This window comes from Dama dama, chromosome 18 (genome assembly GCF_033118175.1).
Source record: "Dama dama isolate Ldn47 chromosome 18, ASM3311817v1, whole genome shotgun sequence".
Lineage (NCBI taxonomy): Eukaryota > Metazoa > Chordata > Mammalia > Artiodactyla > Cervidae > Dama > Dama dama.
In genome coordinates, this window is record NC_083698.1 from 69,739,592 (window position 1) to 69,760,987 (window position 21,396).

Consider the following 21,396-nt stretch of genomic DNA (forward strand, 5'->3'; position numbering starts at 1 on the left):
ATCTGCCCCTTGCCCCATTTTTCTTCTTTTGCTTGAACAAACAAGCTGTGTTGTGGCTTTCTATTTGTACCCGTGGTCATTTCTGAATCACCAGCTTCCTCAGCTCCAAGTCTAGAATATATAAGGCAAAATAGACAAATAACCCAGGTTACTCTCCCTTATTTCATTCCTTGAGTCCTGATGTCACTTCTCAGTGTGTTTCTTATCTCTGCTTTCAGAGTCTCCTTATGTTGATTTTATATAGAGTGTCTTAGTTGTCTACTTATAATTAACTGGAGGATGCCCTTCTGTTTCCTCAGAAGTGGAAGTCTTCATTTCCACTTCAAAAAGAAAACTGAAATAATCCAAAGAGAACCTCTAAAAACTCCCACAAAATATTTATTCATCTATGATATTTTCACTTGCACACACTTACCCCATATCCTAATTATCTGTGCTTTTCTCTAAAGAATTCTCCCCAGCTCTGCATCAGATCCCTTCTAATTTTGCCTATACCAAGTTATTGCTTCCACAAATCCTTATATTTCTTTCATCATCAGCATTTCACTTTCTACTCGACCTTTGATTTCCACTTCCCGTTTTCTACTAGACCATGACTTTCAACCTTTTCTTGCCTCAGGTTCTGCTGTCAGATAAACCTCTTGCAGCAAGGGGCTAGCCGAGGGTAGTGATCATAATAGACTGAAGCAGAGCAGGGTAGAGTGAAGGGAGATTTTACCTGGGGATAGATATTTGCATTTTACTTTCTGTTGTTGTTGCTACTGAATTTTGCTGGGTCTTTATCTTAGCCACTGGTGTATCTTTTCATCCTGGGAAAGAAGCCTAGCATAATCAAGGTGCCCAGTTAAAATTTTGAATGAGTGTATGAATAAACAGAGAATTACAGGAGACAAAAGACCAATGATACTGAGATTAAATGACGTGCTAATATCCAGTGAAAGCATGAAGAGGTCTTTTCTAGTCTTGAGTTCTTGTATGTAAATGTATATTGGTTCTTCTTGACATTTTTCTTAAACATTTCCATTTTCCTTCAAGTGTTTATTTTTTTCCCCACTATCTTTTTGTTTTATATATGTGTATCTTATTGCACTGACTATAATAGACCTCATTTTTAGGGGCAATATTGAGGTACACTGATTTGGAGTCACATAACAACATTTAGATGCAATAAGCTTCATTGATGGTATTCTTTCCCAGAGACCAGAATGACGATTGTATGCATGAGTGTGTGGATGTGACTTGTCATACATACTGATGCATTTTACCGTTATATTTTCCAGCTGAAAGTAATCATCATAGAAAATCTCAACAATTCTAATGGAGCAAATAATAAAGAGGAAAAAGCTTCTCTCTGTTTTCACTTAATTTTACTAAATACTGAATATCAAAGGTAATTTATCAGGATTCAATAGATTTTTGTGGTTTCAGAAGGGATATTTCTCTATTTTATGTAAGTGAAGTTGGAGACAATCTCTGTTGAAGCTCATTACCAGGCAGCCATCCTCTCCACTCCTTTCTGGGTCCAGAAAGTAAAGATGTATAAACTATGGGAGTGTAAATACCAGCATTAAGAGAGAGAGAGAATATGACATTTTCTCCCTAAGACCATGCATCTTCATACTGAGTCAAGAGCATTCATGTCCATGATTTCAAAGTTAGAAAAGGTAGGGAAATGCAAAGTGTTTAACATATTTTAGGAAAGATACTAAGAATACTGTGTTCTAGACACCAGGAACTGATTTCATAGAAAACAATTTTTCCACTGACCAGAGAGGTTGGAAGGGTGGTTTCGGGATGATTCAAGCGCATTTACATTTATTGTGCACTTTATTTCTAATCTAAGGCCATAGTTGATCTGACAAGAGGTACCAGTCCACAGCCTGGAGGTTGGAGACCCCTATTCTAGACCACACAATCTTACACTATAGCTTCATTTTTCATTGTTTGGTTTGTTTCCATATTGATGGGACTTTTACTTATACCCAAATCAGTCAATGTTTGATGTGTTTTACTATATGATAAGGAACAGAAAAGAAATAGGACATATTGTTCCTGCCACTAGGAATGCTGCAAGTCCTGCTATAAAGAATTTATATTTCTGATGATTTTTTATTTATAAGCTACTGTCTAAAATCTTCTTTTAAACAAACAACAAAAAGAAGCCTTAAAGAATCTTGGCATTAGAAGAGAACCTTAAAGGACATTTAATTTAGCTATTATCTAGAACGTGCTCTTTATGCTACATGATGTTCTTACAATTCCTTTTAGTAATTCCGTGTCTCACACACTAAAGGCTCTAATAGAAGAAGGAAATAAGATGTCTATTTGATACTGTTTAAGCCAAGATTTCCCAATATTTTTGACCATTATACTTTTTTATTTTCCATAGCCTTTAAAATGTAGTTTAAGAGACATACCACAATGTCCTCTGTAGGTAATGTACCACATTTGGACTGTGAACAAGTACTTTCTTATGTTGAAATGTTTCTTGTGTTTGTAATTTCTGACTATGTAAAGTCATAAAACAGTGAACTGAAGAAACTGAAAAGTTTTGAGCTTTAATTTCTCCTTTACAGAAAAACCAAAGCCTAGGTTTTCATTTGCTTTCTTGGTCTGGTTTATTGTCACAATAAAATTCACCCTTTCTGGGGTATGTCTATGGTTTCAGCAAATGTAAACAGTGTCACCACTGCTACAATCAAGATACAAAATATCCCCATGACTCCAAAGAGTTTCCCTGGGCTCTTGTGTTGTCAGTCTCCTCCCTATCCCCAGCCCTTGAGAAACAGGTCTAATTTCTGCCACTATGAATTTGCATTTTTTAGAATTTCATAGAGATTGAATCATATGATTATGTACCCCTCTGTATCTGATTTCTTTCACTTAAATGCTTTTGAGATTCATCACAATTACTCTTTGTAGCAGCGACTTATGTCTTTTTATGACTAACTAGTAGTCTGATATGTGAGGTATCAAATATTATCCATTCACCATTTGTTGGACATGTTGTTCATTCCCAGTTTGGGGCCATTGCACATGAAGAAACTATCAGTATTTACCAATAAATATATATTGAAAATGTTTAATTTTACTTGGGTAAAAATCTAGAAGAGATAATGCTGGATTTTGGTAAGTAAATATTTACCTTTATACAAAATACCCCAAGTGTTTCCAAAGTGGGCTGTATTATATCACAGTCTCACTACAACAGTCTTATAAAAACAGACTGTATTATACTACAGTCTCACTAACAGCATACGAGAGCTCAAGATTGCTCTCTTTCTTGCCTTACCAGAGCTTGGAATTGTCATTAAAAAAAAAAAAAAAAAGAAAGAAAGAAGACAATGTTAGCCATTCTAGTAGGTGTTCAAAGGTTTCACATTGCAATTTTTGTTTGAGTTTTCCTAGTATATAATGATGGTGACTATCTTTATATATGTTTTTTGGCATTTGTATCATTTTCATGAAGTATTCAAATATTCTGCCTATTTTCATCATATTTTTTATCTTGCAACATTGAGTCACAGATTAATTTATTTATTCTGGACATGTCTTTACGGATATTTACACATACTTTGTTCTAATCTGTAGCTGTCTTTTAGCTTTTTATGTGTCTTCAAAGAGCCAAGTTTGTGTTTTGTTTTGGTTTTAATTTTGATGAAGTCCTATATACCAATTTTTATTTTATGTGGCATTTTTGAATCCTGTTTGACAAATCGTTTAACAGAAGACCAGAGATGTTTTGTTATTTTTTCTCTAGAATTCCATAGATTTCTATTTTACATTTTGATATATGATATGTCACTTTTAAAATTAATTTTGTATATTATATTATGAGAAACATGAATCAAGAAGGCCTTAGTTCCTTTTTAAAAAAATTAATTTGTCATAAATATATGCTTTTACTTTTAGATTTTGCATTCTATTCTACAACATTTATACCAATATCACACTGATATTAGGTAATGTGAGCCATCCAGTTGTTTTTTTTTTCAAAAGCGTTTGGATGTTCTAGTCCAGGGTGTCTCAGCTGTGGAATTACTGGCATTTTGCACCAGATAATTCTTGGTTGTACAGAATGTCATGGTCATCATAGATGTTTAGCAGCATTTCTGGCTTCTGCCTTACAGCTTACAGCTAAATATCACCTGTTCTTTTTCAGTCACTCAGTCATGTCCAACACTTTGTGACCCCATGTATTGCAGCACGCCAGACTTCCCTGCCCTTCATGTCTCCCAGAATTTGCTCAAACTCACGTCCATTGAATCGGTGATGCAATCCAACCATCTTATCCTCTGTTGCCTCCTTCTCCTCCTGCCCTCATTCTTTCCCAGCATCAGAGTCTTTTCTATGAGTTGGCTCTTTGCATCAGGTGGCCAAATATTGGAGCTTCAGCTTCAGTATCAGTCCTTCCAATGAATATTCAGGGTTGATTTCCTTTAGGATTGACTGGATGGATCTCCTTGCAGTCCAAGGGACTCTCAAGAGTCTTCTCCAGCACCACAGTTTGAAAGCTCCAATTTTTAGACTCTCAGCCTTCTTTATGGTCCAACTCTCATATCCATACATGACTACTGGAGAAACTACAGCTTTGACTACATGGACTATATCAGAAAAATTATGTCTCTGTTTTTTTAATATGCTGTCTATGTTTGTCACAGCTTTTCTTCCTAAAAGCACGTGTCTTTTAATTTCATGGCTGTAGTCACCATCCACAGTGATTTTATCTGCTTAATCCTTATCTATAATTTGTTTCCTCCATCAAATGATTTTTGAAAAGAAATTTTGAATCATAAGCCATTCTATAAGATAATCAGAGTATTTCTTTTAAATTACAAAGCTTAAAATGTTTTCTGTCCAACCATTTATTATTTTACTTTGTATCGGGAGTCTAAATAGCAATCATATAACCTTGAGTCTATGGAAACACAGGTAGAATTCTTTATCTCTTCCCAGTGGCTGACATGTAGACCAAAGCTTTACTTTATAGAACATTTAGCAGTCAGTGCCCTCTCCTTCCGTTTGTAAATCTCTGTGCTATTGATAAGTTGTTGTACACCAACAGAAGTTTAGTCAGAGTAGCAAGAGAATTATGTTCCATGTGTGTAAAAAAAACCACATTTTCTTCTCTTTATGTTTTTGCAGGTTTCAAGAAATTGCTAGTTATATTTGAAACCTTTTATTTGTTATAATGGTCAAATTAGATTATGCATATGAAATCATATTTTGAGCTATAAGGTGAGAGATAAATGTTAGTAATATAGTTTATAGATCCAATATGCTCCATAAATACTTTTTGAATTGGCAGTGCATTTAGGGATGCAGAAAATTTCTGTAGAACCTTAAAAGTCTTGAGAAAGCAAGAAAGCAAGCTACATTTTACTGCTTTGATTTTATTCTAGTTATTATTACATAAAATATGTATTTATTATTACATAAAATACTCTGGAAAAAAATAGCAAGCAATTAGGCAAATGTTGCTCTTGTGAGATTCAGTGTAATCTTTTAAATGCCATTCAGCCAATGTACATAGTGCCTAAAGAATGTTTATACTTTGCAGGAATATTTGCAGGTTATTTTTCTACAAGAAATATTTGAAGAACTCCAATGTGACAAAAAGATTTCAGTGGATCTGAAGTGCCTAACACCACCTATAGGAAGGGTGATGTTTCTTTCCTGTGTTAGTGCTCAGTCTTTGCTTCCTTCCTCTGACTTCTTGCAAATATTTTTGAATAGAAAACTACAGGAACAACTTAGTTATACACTCATCATGTTTCATTATTTAGTATTACGATGGAGCCTTTGGTCAATAATCATGTTAATTTTGATTTGAACAAGAAAATGACTTTGAATCCTACCCATTACATACTGATTCAAAGGGCAATAGAGTTTGTAAGCACACACACAGATACACCATCTATATGTGTATATTAATACATATTATGTGTAGTGTCTACTATTAACTTTTGTCATCAATTCTGTCATGATATACTTAATGCCTTTCATGATAGTCTCTTTGAAAATGATTGAAAATTTTAAAATACACTTACTTCTGTGGCAAATTACTTTTGCATTCAAAGAATTCAGGATACCTTTTATATTACAAAAGGTTTCTTAGGAAATATAGAACAATATATACCTGAACACAAGAGATTGGCATTTGAAGATAGGCTAAATGACCATCAAGTACTCACCAACTGAACTGAGCTCAAACATTAAAAAAAAATACCAATTAATGCAAATGTAGGCAAGTCCTTCACATTTTATCATATTTCTGAATATCTTCTAAAAGGACGAGCTAAAAAGAAAAAAATAAAATAAAAACAAATGAATCTTCAAGTTTAAACTATGTAAACACTAAAAAAAAAAAAAAAATGTGATTCCTTAGCCAAGGGTAAATTTCTCTTTATTTATATCTATACCCAGCTGGCCGTGGGTGGTATCTCATTCCTGGAAATTCCTATCTTGAAAAGCAAATGCTTAGGGGAATATTCATTTAGCCCTGAACAGTGCTGTCTCCAGCTCTGAAATGTCATTTTGAGAAGTCCCTGACGCAAGAGAGAGAAATGGGGCAGTGCCTTGGCAGACTCGGTAGTGCTCAGTTCTCAGATTAATGGGTTTTGTCGGGCACTGATGGCTTTGTTGACCATGCTGTATACTGTGATGTGCCCGATGTGACTGGGCCTATGCCATATCCGCAGTGATGGAATTACTGTCATTAGTATCATTAATATGCATACATTCTCCTTGTTCTCTGGATCTGTTTGGAATTTTCAGTGGAGCTGACTGTTGGTAAGGCTTCAAACTCATGAACATGCTTGTTTTTATTTTTAAAGCAAGAGAAATGTATTATTAACAGGCTTGGGAATGAGTTGGACATTAAAATGATGTGGTTCAGAACAAAATGCATTAGTTTTGTATGTGCACGTTTGGCTTGTGATATTCATTATCTCATTTGTTATAATTTCTGCTTATGTTTTAGTATTTTGAAGTCACTGATTATATTATAATGGTATGTCCAGGCTTTTATGAATCTAGTAAAAAACCAGGTTAAAGAAGGAAAAAGCCTTCCTCTATTGATTGATTTTTGAATACCTTTTACTCTTATTTACTAAAAGTAAAATATTGTCATATTAGGCAACTTGAAAAACAGTGGAGTAAGAAAGCCCAAACAAAGCGATGTACAACCCTTATTCCCACAGATATTTTTTATATTCTGGATCTGCTTGTCTTTCCCAGCTTAGGGAACTCTGTGAAAACAAGGTTGGTTCTCTAAGTATGAGGCCTGGAACTCTCCTAGGTTGGGGTTGAACCATGTCCTCACACAGTGAGTCAAAAAGAGTGACAGATACATTAAGAATATACCATTCATAGTTGACTTGGAGATGATATCTCTGAGCACATGCAACGAGAGGTATCCTGTTAAACTATGCAGTAAGTTGTGTTGGTACATTATGCCTGGATCTCAGTTCTTGGAGCTGTCCTCTTGCTTGTGCATGCTTCTGATACCCCTGGCAACACTTGTCTCCTGATTCCCCTGGTCCCCTATGCCAAGCCGTCCCACTACCACATGTGAACTCTATTGGTGTCAGGATTGAGTCACAGGTCCAACCTCCCAGGCTTAGAACTTCTTCCCTAATTTTCCCGCATTCTTCTCTTGGACCTTACATAACCTGTAAAGCACTACATGGTTTGGCTCCAGGCTTCCGCTCCAAACTGATCTGCTATCATCTTCCGTTTTGTTCAATGAGAACTAATTGTATATTCTTCTCTCTTCCCCACCCCCCCTTAAAACACATCAAGATCATTTCCTACTCAGGGCTCTGGACTATGTTAACACATCTGGAATGTTCATATCCTTGATCTTTACTGGTTGCTAGTCTAGATGTAATCTCTCAGATAGGTCATCCTTGACTGCCTTGTCCAAGTAACTCTTTATTAAGAAAACCTTCCCTTTTCTTGATTCCATTTTTATTTCTTTTTAATTGAAGAATAGTTGATTTACGATGTTGTGTTACTTTCAGGTATTCAGTGAATCATATATATATATATATATATATATATATATAATTTTTCAGATTCTTTTCTATTATAGGTAATTACAAGATACTGAATATAGTTCCCAGTGCTATACAGTATGTCCTTATTGTATATTTATTTTCTGTATAGTAGTGTGTATCTGTTAATTCCAAACTCCAAATTTATCCCTTCCTACCCCTATCTCCTCTAAAAATAGAGTTACTATATGAACCAGCATATCCACTGTTAGACATCTATCCAGAAAAGGTGAAAATCCTAATTCGAAAAGATATATGCACCCCAGGGTGTGTGTGTGTGTGTGTGTGTGTGTGTGTGAGAGAGAGAGAGAGAGAGTCACTTAGTTGTGTCTGACTCTTTGCGACCCCATGGACTGTAGCCTGCCAGGCTCCTCTGTCCATGGGATTCTCCAGGCAAGAATACTGGAGTGGGTTGCCATTTCCTTCTCCACCAGTGTTCATAGAGCACTATTTTCAATAGCCAAGAAATGGAAGAAACCTAAATGTTCATAAACAGATGAGTGGATAAAGAACATATAGTACACATATACAGTGGAATATTAGTCATGGAAAAGAATGAAATAATTCTATTTGCAACAACATGGATGGACCTAGAGACTATCATATTAAGTGAAGACAGAGAAAGACAAATATTATATATCACTTATATGTGGAATCTAAAAAAATGATAAAATAAACTTATTTACAAAAGAGAAATTGACTCACAGACATGGAAAACAAACTTATGGATCCCATTTTTTAATAGCATACATTGCCTAAAATTGCTTATGTGTTAATGAATTTATTGTCTATCTTGATTCTTGACCACTGCCCTCTGCTCATTCTTATACTACAATTTAAACTCCACGTAAATAGGAGTTTGTTTCATTCACCTCTATAGTGCCCTTGTTTATATTAGTCTAGCACAGAGAAAGTATCTGAAATGCTAAATGGATGCTGGTTATTAGAGCTTGGTTATCCCAAAGGGTGAATGTGATTATTGGATAAGTTGTGAGAGTCTTTATACATTCTTTTGGGACAGTGGAGGACTCATCCATAAAAACAAAACAGCTCTCCACTTTCCCCAGAGAAAATGAGAAATAATTTTCATTCCTTCCCAATGTAAATATATGCATACTACAGTATAGCTTTAATGACTTATTATATTTTATCATATGGATATAACACATTTTAAATCACCAATCCCTTAGCTTTGGTCATCTGGTTTTATTCTTTCTATCTTTTCTGTATTGTCAGTGTCACCTTCATGGATATCTTTGTACATATGTCTTCTGTACACCTTTTATCATTTCCTTCAGCTGCTGCTGCTGCTGCTAAGTCACACCAGTCATGTCCGACTCTGTGTGACCCCATAGATGGCAGCCCACCAGGCTCCCCCTTCCCTGGGATTCTCCAGGCAAGAACACTGGAGTGGGTTGCCATTTCCTTCTCCAATGCATGAAAGTGAAAAGTGAAAGGGAAGTCACTCAGTCATGTCCGACTCTTCACGACCCCATGGACTGTAGCCTATCACGTTCCTCTGTCCATGGGATTTCCCAGGCAAGAGTACTGGAGTGGCGTGCCATTGCCTTCTCCTTCCTTCAGCTACATTCCTTAAAATCACACTGCTGTATTAAAATGGATTCCCCTCTTTGAATACTTCCCATACTATTATATGATAATATATCTCTTAACATACTAATATTGGAACATTTATTTAAAAAATAGATCTTTTCAGAAAAGTTAAGAATTATGGAATCCACTTGTGAGCTTTCTAGTTTTAATTTCAATTTAACTGCATTATTAAAGTGAATAAAGATTGATTTTTTTCCCCCAGAAGTAGAGCCAGAGAAAAGTAATTTGTCTGTCTCACTCTATAGCCAGTGCAACCAAAGTAGGAATATAACTAGCTTCAAGTTGTCACTCTTTCTTTGCTCTTATTTACTATATTACTCTTTAAATAAATGAAGTTCAGAAGAAACTAGGCTCAAGATATACCAAAAAAGAAATAGTATCCATATTGCTCACAGTGTTAATAAATAGAATCCTTTAAGCTTACTTACAGAGATGTGACTCTTCTCAAAAGTTAAACTTTATGTTTTCTCTGGAAAGGATGGCAATTCCTTAATGTAAGACTGTAAAGAATGCTTTCTAATGCGAGAGGGTTTTTTTTTTTCCCTCCACTTGGCATGAGCAAAGAAACATAATGCACTTGCTGCCTTGTGAAAAACACCAATTATATTGTGTTCCAAAAATGTCTCACTTAAAAAGAGAGGAAGGCATAATATTTGTCATTTGTGGTCATATTCTTAACATTAAACTTCCCTGGTGGCTCAGACACTAAAGTGTCTGCCTAAAATGAGGGAGACCCGGGTTGATCACTGGGTTGGGAAGATCCCCCAGAGAAGGAAATGGCAACCCACTCCAGTATTCTTGCCTGGGAAATCCCATGGATGGAGGATCCTGGTAGGCTACAGTTCCTGGAGTTGCAAAGAATTGGTCATGACTGAGTGACTTCACTTTCACTTTTTCACTTTTTCTTAACATACAGTCTAGCAATCATGCTCAGGTATTTACACAGTTGACTTGAAAACTTCTGTCCACACAGAAACCTACACAAATATTAATATAAATACAAATATTTATAATTGTCAAAACATGGAAACAAAACAAGATATCCTTAAATAAATGAATGGATAAACAAATTGTGTTGCATGCATACAATGAAATACTACTTAGGGATATAAACAAATGCTCTATCAAGCCACCAAAAGGCATGGAGGAACTATAAATGCATATTACTATAGTAAAAGAAGCCTATGTGAAAAGGCTGTATATTGTTTAATACAAACTACATGACATTCTGAGTCAAACCTATAGAGACAGTAGGAACACAGGGTTCCACAACCACAGATAGAGGTTGCCTGGGACATAGGGGGAGAGAGATAAGGATGAATAGAGATTTTTAGTTTAGTGAAACTATATTGTAGATATTCTACTATTGATACTTGACATTGTATATTTGTGAAAATGCACAGAACTGTACAACACAAAGATCGAGCCTTAACATGACCTGTGGCCTTCAGTTACAATAAGTGATTGACACTGACTTGTTAACTGTCACAAATGTGCCACTAAAGCAATATGTTCATAAAAGGGGAAACTGTACGCTGGGAAATAGTGGTATATGGAAACATTTAGTGCTGCCTTCTCTATTTTTCTGTAAATCTAAACTGTTCTAAAAATGATGTCAATTAATTTTAAGAAAGAATGAAAAGTGGCTTTTTCCTCCTATATTTATTTCCAGTATGGGCAAAGAGTCAGACATGACTGAGTGACTGAATTGAACTGAACTGATGGTCTAGTGACTGGTTATACCTAATCTTTTTTTTTTTCTTTTGGATAGAACCATTTAATCAATTTGATACTAAAAACCCTCTGACATAGGCTTTTTTAATTAGGTGATTGTACGAGACCACCTGACCTGCCTCTTGAGAAACCTGTATGCAGGTCAGGAAGCAACAGTTAGAACTGGACATGGAACAACAGATTGGTTTCAAATAGGAAAAGGAGTATGTCAAGGCTGTATATTGTCACCCTGCTTATTTAACTTATATGCAGAGTACATCATGAGAAAGGCTGGGCTGGAAGAGGCACAAGTTGGAATCAAGATTACTGGGAGAAATATCAATAACCTCAGATATGCAGATGACACCACCCTTACGGCAGAAAGTGAAGAAGAACTAAAGAGTCTCTTGATGAAAGTGAAAGAAGAGAGTGAAAAAAGTTGGCTTAAAGCTCAACATTCAGAAAACTAAGATCATGGCATCCAGTCCCATCACTTCATGACAAATAAATGGGGAAACAGTGAAAACAGTGGCTGACTTTATTTTCTGGGGCTCCAAAATCACTGCAGATGGTGATTGCAGCCATGAAATTAAAAGACGCTTACTCCCTGGAAGGAAAGTTATGACCAACCTAGACAGCATATTAAAAAGCAGAGACATTACTTTGCCAACAAAGGTCTGTCTATTCAAAGCTATGGTTTTTCCAGTAGTCATGTATGGATGTGGGAGTTGGACTATAAAGAAAGTTGAGCGCCGAAGAATTGATGCTTTTGAACTGTGGTGTTGGAGAAGACTCTTGAGAGTCCCTTGGACTGCAAGGAGATCCAACCAGTCCATCCTAAAGCAGATCAGTCCTGGGTATTCATTGGAAGGACTGATGTTGAAGCTGAAACTCCAATACTTTGGCCACCTGATGCGAAGAGGTGACTCACTGGCAAAGATCCTGATGCTGGGAAAGATTGAGGGTGGAGAAGGGAATGACAGGGGATGAGATGGTTGGGTGGCATCACCGACTCAATGGACGTGGGTTTAGGTAGACTCCAGGAGCTGGTGATGGATAGGGAGGCCTGCGTGCTGCATCTCATGGGGTCACAAAGAGTCGGATATGACTGAGTCACTGAACTGAACTGAACTGTATCAGCCAATCATTTTTCTCATTGTCAGGCTCTCTTCTGGTCTTCTGGAGCCCTATTAAAGCTTCAGAGTGATATTCTGAATCATTATCTTTTTCTTGCTTCTTTGGACTTATGTTTCTGTGGCACAGTTGTATTAGATACAGTTTCATCTGAATAATGGCAGAGAGAATGTTGAGTCTATAAAACCTTTCATTTTAGGTTGCTAAATAGTCAGTATTATATATCTAATGTTAAAGGGAAAGAGTAATAACAATGTCTGTAAGTCTTCTAGATCTCTTTCAAACCAGTTAAAAAATGTCACTGACCTTGATGTTATCCTGCCTATGAAGTTAAATTAGTAATGTAACAATAACAATTTTCTTGACACTCTATTTCCATATTATGAAAAATTTAACTTCATTTCTAAAGGCAAAGAAGTGATAATATGTTGATTTTTACAGAAATGCTTGCCATCTAAACATTTAATTTTCTAAGCTAAATTAATTTGACAGCAGAATAATTGGCTCTCAACTGGGCTCCCTTTGACTTGGATATAGGTTTGTAATGTGATGGACAGAAGAAGAGAAGGAAAACCATTACATATAGTGATTTCACTTTCCTCTGTAATTCATTACAAACACATTCATATAAAATTGGTGCTACCCTATAATCATCATAATAATTACAGTATGTTATTCTATTGATAATTTACTTTTAAAGTATTGAAATAGTCTCTTCATTCATAGAAATATATATGAGTGTGTGCATATATATACACATATATAAATGTATGTATATGTGTGTGTGTGTGTGTGTGTAGAGAGAGAGAGAGAAAAAGAGAGAGAGAGAGACAGAGAGCTTATATTTTTTAGTTATAGAGTTATTTAATTTATTCCATCTTTCCTGGTGGCTCAGATGGTAAAAGCGTCTTCCTACAATGCAGGAGACCCAGGTTAGATCCCTGGGTTGTCAGGAAGATCCCTTGGAGAAGGAAATGGCAACCCACTCCAGTCCTCTTGCCTGGAAAATCCCATGGACAGAGAAGCGTGGTAGGCTATAATCCAGGGGGTCACAAAGAGTCAGACATGACTGAGCTACTTTACTTTCTTTTCTTTCTTTATTAACTTTTTTTTTTTTTTTTTTGTGGAATGATAGCTGACAATATTTTCTTAAAGGCAGACTATGTTCCACAACAGTGAACAATGACATCAGATCATAGCATTCTAGATTTCTTAGCCACGAAAGTAAGACATCAATTCAAAGGCAAGAACTATGAATATTTATCATGGGCAACACTTGCTAAACATTTGAAACCCACTGGATCCAGAATTTCCCTTAGAAATTCAATTGATGATGACAGTTGGTAATTTGCTTTCCTATGTTGTTCTCTTGTATGATTATTTTATTTTGTAAATTTAATAGACCTAAGCACATAAAATATAACCAAAAGTTTTGTCACCCTTAAAATTATTCATAAAATGAATATTCCCTTATACATATGACAAAACATACATTTAAATGATAATTCCAATACTCATATGTTTTATTCAAAAACCAAAACCTTTTCATATATCTTATTTATGTAACTATTTTTTTCCTTTTTTTCTGCATGCTAGAGAAAATAATTCAGTATGAGATACACAGAGTCATTCACAGATGTCACCATGAAATATTACTGGCTTCATAGCATTTGCTCTATTCCATTCATTCTAGTCATTGTAAAGTATATGTAACTTAAAATGACTGGCCACTGTGTGGTTTACCATATCTCTCATCATAATATTTTTGACTTTGAAGTTATAGACATACAGTATGGCTTTCAACTCATCTCTGAAGATTTTCAGATTTAATGCCAAGTCCAACAGTAACCTCTTGTGTTTCAGATGCAGATTCTCATGATGTAGGGTGCCTGTGTTATTCATGATCTTTCCCTTGTTTAAGACAAGTGCAGATTAATGATGGTGCTGGGAAGAATTCTGCACCCATTCCATTCTGCATTAATCTAAAAAATGAAGAGACATACATGTTTTCTCTTTCACATTGTCTTTCCACAGAGGAATTATGATTTTAAACCTAATCCCCAAAAGTGGACTCGTGATTCCTAGAGACACAGTGTCCTCTCAGGGTTTACTTCATCTATGCCTACAAAATAAAGCAAAAAATAGTCAGTCTCTTTTGTACTGAGAATTACTCATCTGCTTGGTGTGTTGAGCTTTGTTCACTGTTTCACATATTCCATCACTTTCCTTGAGGTTTGCTGCTTCCTGATTTCTCATTTTCATACCAGGATCGTTCTCTGGGAAGTGTTTTTCTTCAATTCCAGTAGGATGCATAGGTTTTTCTTGTCACCTAGTACACAATGTTTCACGTATCATCACTGTTTATGGCAAGTTTACCCTTTCAAGTATGATTTGAGATGAGGACAACTCAACTTTGTTACATTACCTTATTAATACATTTTATGCATCAACTGAGCTCTTGCTTTAACAGATATGTGGGTTTAGATTGTTTGCAGCAATGCTTTGTTAAGGATAAAGTAGGAGCTTTATGAAAATACATTGAGTTGAAAAGCTACCTACCCAGGGTATTGTGTATGCCTGAGTCAATGTCATCATCTTTAGATAAAGTGTAGTCGATTTTTAACAATAAAAAACTATTAAAACAAGAAAAAAAAAAAAACAGCATTTAATAGGCTGTTAGTTTTCTAATTGGATAAAGCAAAGAAAAAGTTTATACTTCTTAATTCATCAGTGATTTTGTTATTTAAAAGTAGACTTAGGTGATTAAGATTTATTCAGTATAGTAACTCTGAATAGATAATACCTGTGGAGAGTGTTAGTCTATGAAATATATTTTAGACATTTAAGAACTGGGTGTGAGTCCACCCCCACGCCCATCCAATCACATGTGCACTAAGGCATAAATAATGAGAAAAGGCTCAATTCTGCTCCAAAGAACTTTGACTTGAAATTTCACTTTTGCTTTAGAGTGCAAAAGAAAGCTTTCTAAATGGAGAATAATTATGTTTAAATACTTATATATGTATATTAAAATGCTGTTAGAATGGTTAGTGTCTTATGATTTTAAATGGACAATGTATACCTTCTTTGATTGTGTGGGACCATCCTTTACTGATTTTTAAGGTGGTTGGTTGCTGATTTTCTACAATTATGTCTCGTAAGTAGAGTGATTTGTGAAGGTTCACATGCTAGATGAAAGTTTATTTTTGTCCTGACTGCATCTTTGGTGAAGTCTCTTTTTCTTCATGACTATTCTGTTTTGAAGTTTTCAACAGCATGTAGTCCTGAATGCAGCATTGACTTCTTTATAGCTTTTAAAATGAAAAATAAAAAGGAAGAAAAAATCAAGCACTGGCTTATAAAGTAGGCCCTGAAATGAAATTCTTCAAGAGCTCTAGTGTTTAGTTTATTCCATATCTTCTCACAAAATTTGCCTTCATGGGCATGAAGTAAAAAACAGTGTAAGATCTCAGTGGTTCATAATTAATGTCAGGGGACTATGATCTGGCGCAACGCAAACTATATCACCAAAAGAAAAAGGTAAAGAAAAATGATGATTGCTCAGCAATTTACACCAGAGGATGCAAGGGAAAGGCATCTTAAATTAATGGTCCTAAAGCCTTGATGCTGCCCTGGCACATTTCATCAATCTTGTCTAAGTTGTATCTCCTATGAATAGGGGACCTCACAGGCACTTAGGGAATACCAAACAATAAATTTTTCAAAAGAAGGCAGCTTTTACATTTTACTTTCGAATTTTCTCTATAGTCCACAAGCTTTTAGTGTGGAATTTGATTAAAACACACTCTACTGCCTAGAAAAGCTTTTCCTTGTAAAAACTGTCTAGTTTTATGGTCAAAATGGTATCCAACTGCAATATCTTTAATTGTATATCTATAATTGTAACTATAATGAATTGTAGTTACAATTCATTGTCCTGAGGTTTTTATAGACCTGAAATGCATTGTCTCTGTACCCACTTTCATTAGGGCCAGAAAGTTGCTTTTGTAGAATTTGTATAGAACATTTTTTGTACTGTCAAAGTGTGGTCTTTTCTTTAATAGCACCTGTAAGTGCTCTTCTGTCCACTCAGTGTACCATCTAATGCTTCAATTTATGTAGCAAGCAGAGGGCTAGAAGAGGATATGGAGCTGTATCAAAATAACTAGAAAATCACTAATCAGTTACCTGGAAAGGAAGAGTAATGTACGCTGCGATCTGATTTGAACTCTCTCCTCACTGAACTCAATACTGCTCCTTTTTAGGTCACTTTTTTTAAAGACTCAGAAGGAATAGTGTGTAGGAGAATGGCCAGGCATCTACACTTAAGAGGAAGCATAGTTTATGACTGCTCTATTTTACAAATTATGTCTAAGCCTTGAGCTAATTATGAAAAAAATATAATATTTTTTAAATTATTTCATTTATGTGCAATTGATCAAAGTGGCTCTATGACATTACCTTATTTTCAGAGAAGAGTGTTGTGAATTATATACACAACGCATGTATAATAACACATATATAATACATATAATTTCATTTATCAGTTCAGTTCAGTAGCTCAGTCATGTCCGACTCTTTGCGACCCCATGAATCGCAGCACACCAGGCCTCCCGGTCCATCACCAACTCCCGGAATTTACTCAAACTTATGTCCATCAAGTCAGTGATGCCATCCAGCCATCTCACCCTCTGTTGTTCTCTTCTCTTCCTGCCCCCAATGCTTCCCAGCATCATGGTCTTTTCCAATGAGTCAACTCTTCGCATGAGGTGGCCAAAGTACTGGAGTTTCAGCTTCAGCATCAGTCCTTCCAATGAACACCCAGGACCGCTCTCCTTTAGGATGCACTGGTTGGATCTCCTTGCAGTCCATATTCGCACGTATATATTAATACATACTTATCTGTGGATAATTCACACCTAGTTAGACCATGGTGAAGTGAAGTCACTCAGTCGAGTCCAACTCTTTGCGACCCCATGGACGGCAGCCTACCAGGCTCCTCCGTCTATGGAATTTTCCAGGCAAGAGTACTGGAATGGGTTGCCATTTCCTTCTCCAGGGGATCTTCCCAACCCAGGGATCAAACCCAGGTCTCCCACATTGCAGGCAGACGCTTTACCATCTGAGCCAGCAGGGAAGCCTAGTTAGACCATGGTTTGCCTAAATATCTGTTGCAGTTCAAAGAGAACTCTTGGGTGAGAGCGTTCTCTTTGAGATACTGATTTCATAGGATATGAAGATTTGTGACATGCAGGGTGTCAATAGTTGAATATAATCTTGCTTTACTACCCAGTAAAGAATGTAAACACTTGAACTCTTAAATGATAAAGGGGAGAAACAAGATAACAGATAGAGGTATTTTTCTTGACAAGGCTACGTAGTCATTCTACCTTTATCTCATCATGGTATAATCACAAATTTCACCTTGACTCAGCATCTTGTTTTCTTATAGGAAAAACTTTTTTTCTTATATCATAGGCTGAAATAATGTGTTTAGAAGACTTGGAGACATTTTGATCAAGGAGATTCACTACTTCTTTTCTATCTGCTTTAGAAGCTAAATCAGTGGAATATCCTAACACAATGGTTAGCAAAATTAGTCCTGCATGAATCTGTGTAAGTCCATACCTAAAGTGGATGTATGAGTAGAAACTATTTTCTGCTCTTAGAATGTTGGATGTTCTACAAAAGTTTAACCTTGAAAAGGAGAAATGAGAAATGGCAAACCACATATGAGGAAGGCCATTTCCCCCTTAATGTTTGGCTCTCACAAATATGTCTGAGCTATAAAAAGATGAGAAACTTGAAAACAGATGGCCCATCTATTTCTGTCTATATGAATTATAGAGCATTTGAAAGAAATGTCAATCATATAAATTGAAATCTGAGTACTCTACCATTTCATAAGTTTTTCCTTATAAGCCATTTGTTAATTGCTGCATATCATTCCCTTATTTTACTAAATTGAGAGTATTTGCTGCTTATTAGGATAATTTTGGTATCTAATAACATGTCATTTATCTTTAAGTAATACAAAGCAGACAGGGATTGGTATGGCAATCAATTAGAATCATTTGACTTTTTCAAATGTGTATTATTAATGTCTAATCCTAAATGAAGCACAATTATGAAGTTTGTGGGCATAAGATCACAACCTTAGGAGGCAAAAATTCTGAGTTTAAATTATCTTATTTTAATATAGGTTATCTTCTGTTAAGTGGGAATCAAGGAATTCATGTATATATATATGTAAACATATATACATATATATTAAACCTCTTCAGGGAAGAAAGTCGTTCACAAATTCTTGTGTATAGATTGAACCTTGAAGACAACCAAGCAACATTCCAAATCTCTCCACCAAATTCTTTAGATATTTCTTTTTAATATCATATATAACAGTAGCTAGTATTATATGTGTTTGTATATATTTTATATGTGCATATTGATATATAATATAGTGTCATGTATAATTTTATTGGATATGTGTTTTTATAATTTTGTATATGTTACATAAAACTTCCAGATTTTTTGGGAGGGATGAGAACAGGTATAGCGGATAACTAAATTAACTCCAACATTCATCTATAACTTCAATAAACAATCAGAACCATGCATCAAAACTACAAGAGGAACTAGCTGAAAGACCAAGTGACCTAGACTTCACTTTTTAAACTGTTTCAGTGGGTTTGGGATAAAGCTAAGCATCATCTCTATTTTTTTAAACAAACTGATTCTGGAAATTCTCACTTGCTTTCTCTTTATATTTATCTATAGGAGTGAAACCTTAGCATTTCTGTATTAGCTAATTGCCCCCTAAAGTATATTATAATTGTAACCCATAGGTAGAATAAATGAGACAGACAGGGTGGGTTTATTTATATCCCTCCCTGTCCTCATGGCAAGTAGCTATATTTTCTTAACTGTGTGTGAGTTTTGGGTAGTTGGACTTTTAGAGTCATTTTCAAATAATAAAAGTCATCTGGTTATACACAAACATGCCCACAGAGTATTCTCACTGCAGTCAATAGTATTTCTTGACAGGTGTAATATTGTAAACATCTCTGTGAGCTTCTATCAAAGTTAAAACCTCCCCCTACTCCAACACAGCTTTAGTGATTAAACTTGAGTTTGTTGCATAACAGAGAAGCCTGCCACCCATGGAATCCAGCATTCTACATTTTTCAGGTATAAGTCAGCCTTAGTCCATGGTGTCCTCCAAAGTCTACGTAGAACACACCTACCAAGCTTCCAAATGGTCAATCTGAAACGTCTCTCATCTAATTTTCATTTTATTTCACTTAATTTACATATAATATACAGAATAACAGGCTTCCCAGTGGTAAAGAACCCACCTGCCAATGCGGGAGACATAAGAGATGCAGTTTCCATCCTTGGATCAGGAAGATCCCTGGAGGAGGGCATGGAAACCCATTCCAGTATTCTGGCCTGGAGAATCCCATGAACAGAGGAGCCAGGCAGGCTACAGCCATAGGGGTCATAAAGAGTTGGATGCGACTGAAACAACTTAGCATGCACCTAGAGAATAACATGTACATTTTTCAGCTTCAGTAGTATAGAAGGAAAGATATAGTTAATAGATTTGGAGGGGAATTCAGGAGATGGTGAGTAAGGGAAAGTCATCTTTATGTAAAGATCTAAGGTTGATGATACAAGAGGCAGAGATTTATGAATACACTTTAAATTGCAAAAGTAACCAATAATATTACTAATAAAAGAATAATAAACAATTTTGAAGAAGCAAGAAAGAGAAAAGTTGATGAACGATATAAATGGACATGTTCTTTCAGAGTGTGGAGTTCATAAATGACAACTAGAATTGGTAAATTTATTTATTTATTTATTTAGAATTGGTAAATTTAAAAACTATGTATAAATAGATTTATAGGTAGAAAAAATATCAACAGAAATTTTAAAATATTCTACAACCACCCTCACCCTAAAGTGTCTGTGAAACTGGAGAAGACTGTAATTCAACATTGTAGCCCTTCCCTAATACTAACTTCCTTAGAGTTATTAAAATCATTTAAAAATAATAGGAATTTACTATTCAGGCATGTGCTGGGTGTAGGGATCACACAGTGTCTGGAACATGGTGCCTACAGTGAATGAGGTGCCTAAAATGGGCTAGGTTATGAATGAATACATTTTTAGGAAGAAAAAATTTATAAATTGCTTTAAAAATATAAGCAGATTCTTCAAACCAGAAATGTTGCTCCATAATATTTAATTACTGAAATAATTAATTCATAGGATTAAATTATTGATAAAAGCTCAGCTGTTTTCTAGTCCAGAGTGGTGACCAGAAGCACCATGCTGCCTTAGATAGTTGACTATATCCTGTTTACATCCTCAATCCACATGGCATTGCTAAGTTTGATTTCTGAATATATACAATTTTTTTAGACATATTTATTTATTATTTTCATATATGTACTTATTATTAAATATGCATTTAAGAATTTTATTGTTTTATATACACACTGTTTATATTAACCCTTTATCAGATTGAGTATTTCCTTTTTCATTGTCAAGTAGAAACTGGATTGTCATTGAAGTCCTGATCTTTCTCTAACTTCCTTCAGTTAGGTTAAAAAGTGCCTATCTCTTGGTTTTATGGATCAAAGAACCTAAAACCCTATCGAAATTAAGCCTATTTGCTACTAATTACATTTGGTGTACAAGGACATGAAATTCATTTTCCATGAGGACTCTATTACTGAAAATTCATTTAGTTACCGGTAATGAGGATTCTGACTGTCTTAGTCACCCTCTTATTATTATAGCAATGTGTAGCATTTAAAAGTGAATGGCTTGATGTTAAATTCAATTTTATAAAACATCGAGGTGCATTTGC

The 21,396-nt window shown here is 35.3% G+C and overlaps 1 protein-coding gene across 1 annotated transcript in view; it reads left to right on the forward strand.

Moving 5' to 3' along the window:
* ZNF804B (zinc finger protein 804B) overlaps positions 1-21,396 on the forward strand; it is a 518,489-nt gene that overhangs the window by 188,825 nt on the left and 308,268 nt on the right. The gene's annotated exons all lie outside the window — the stretch shown is intronic.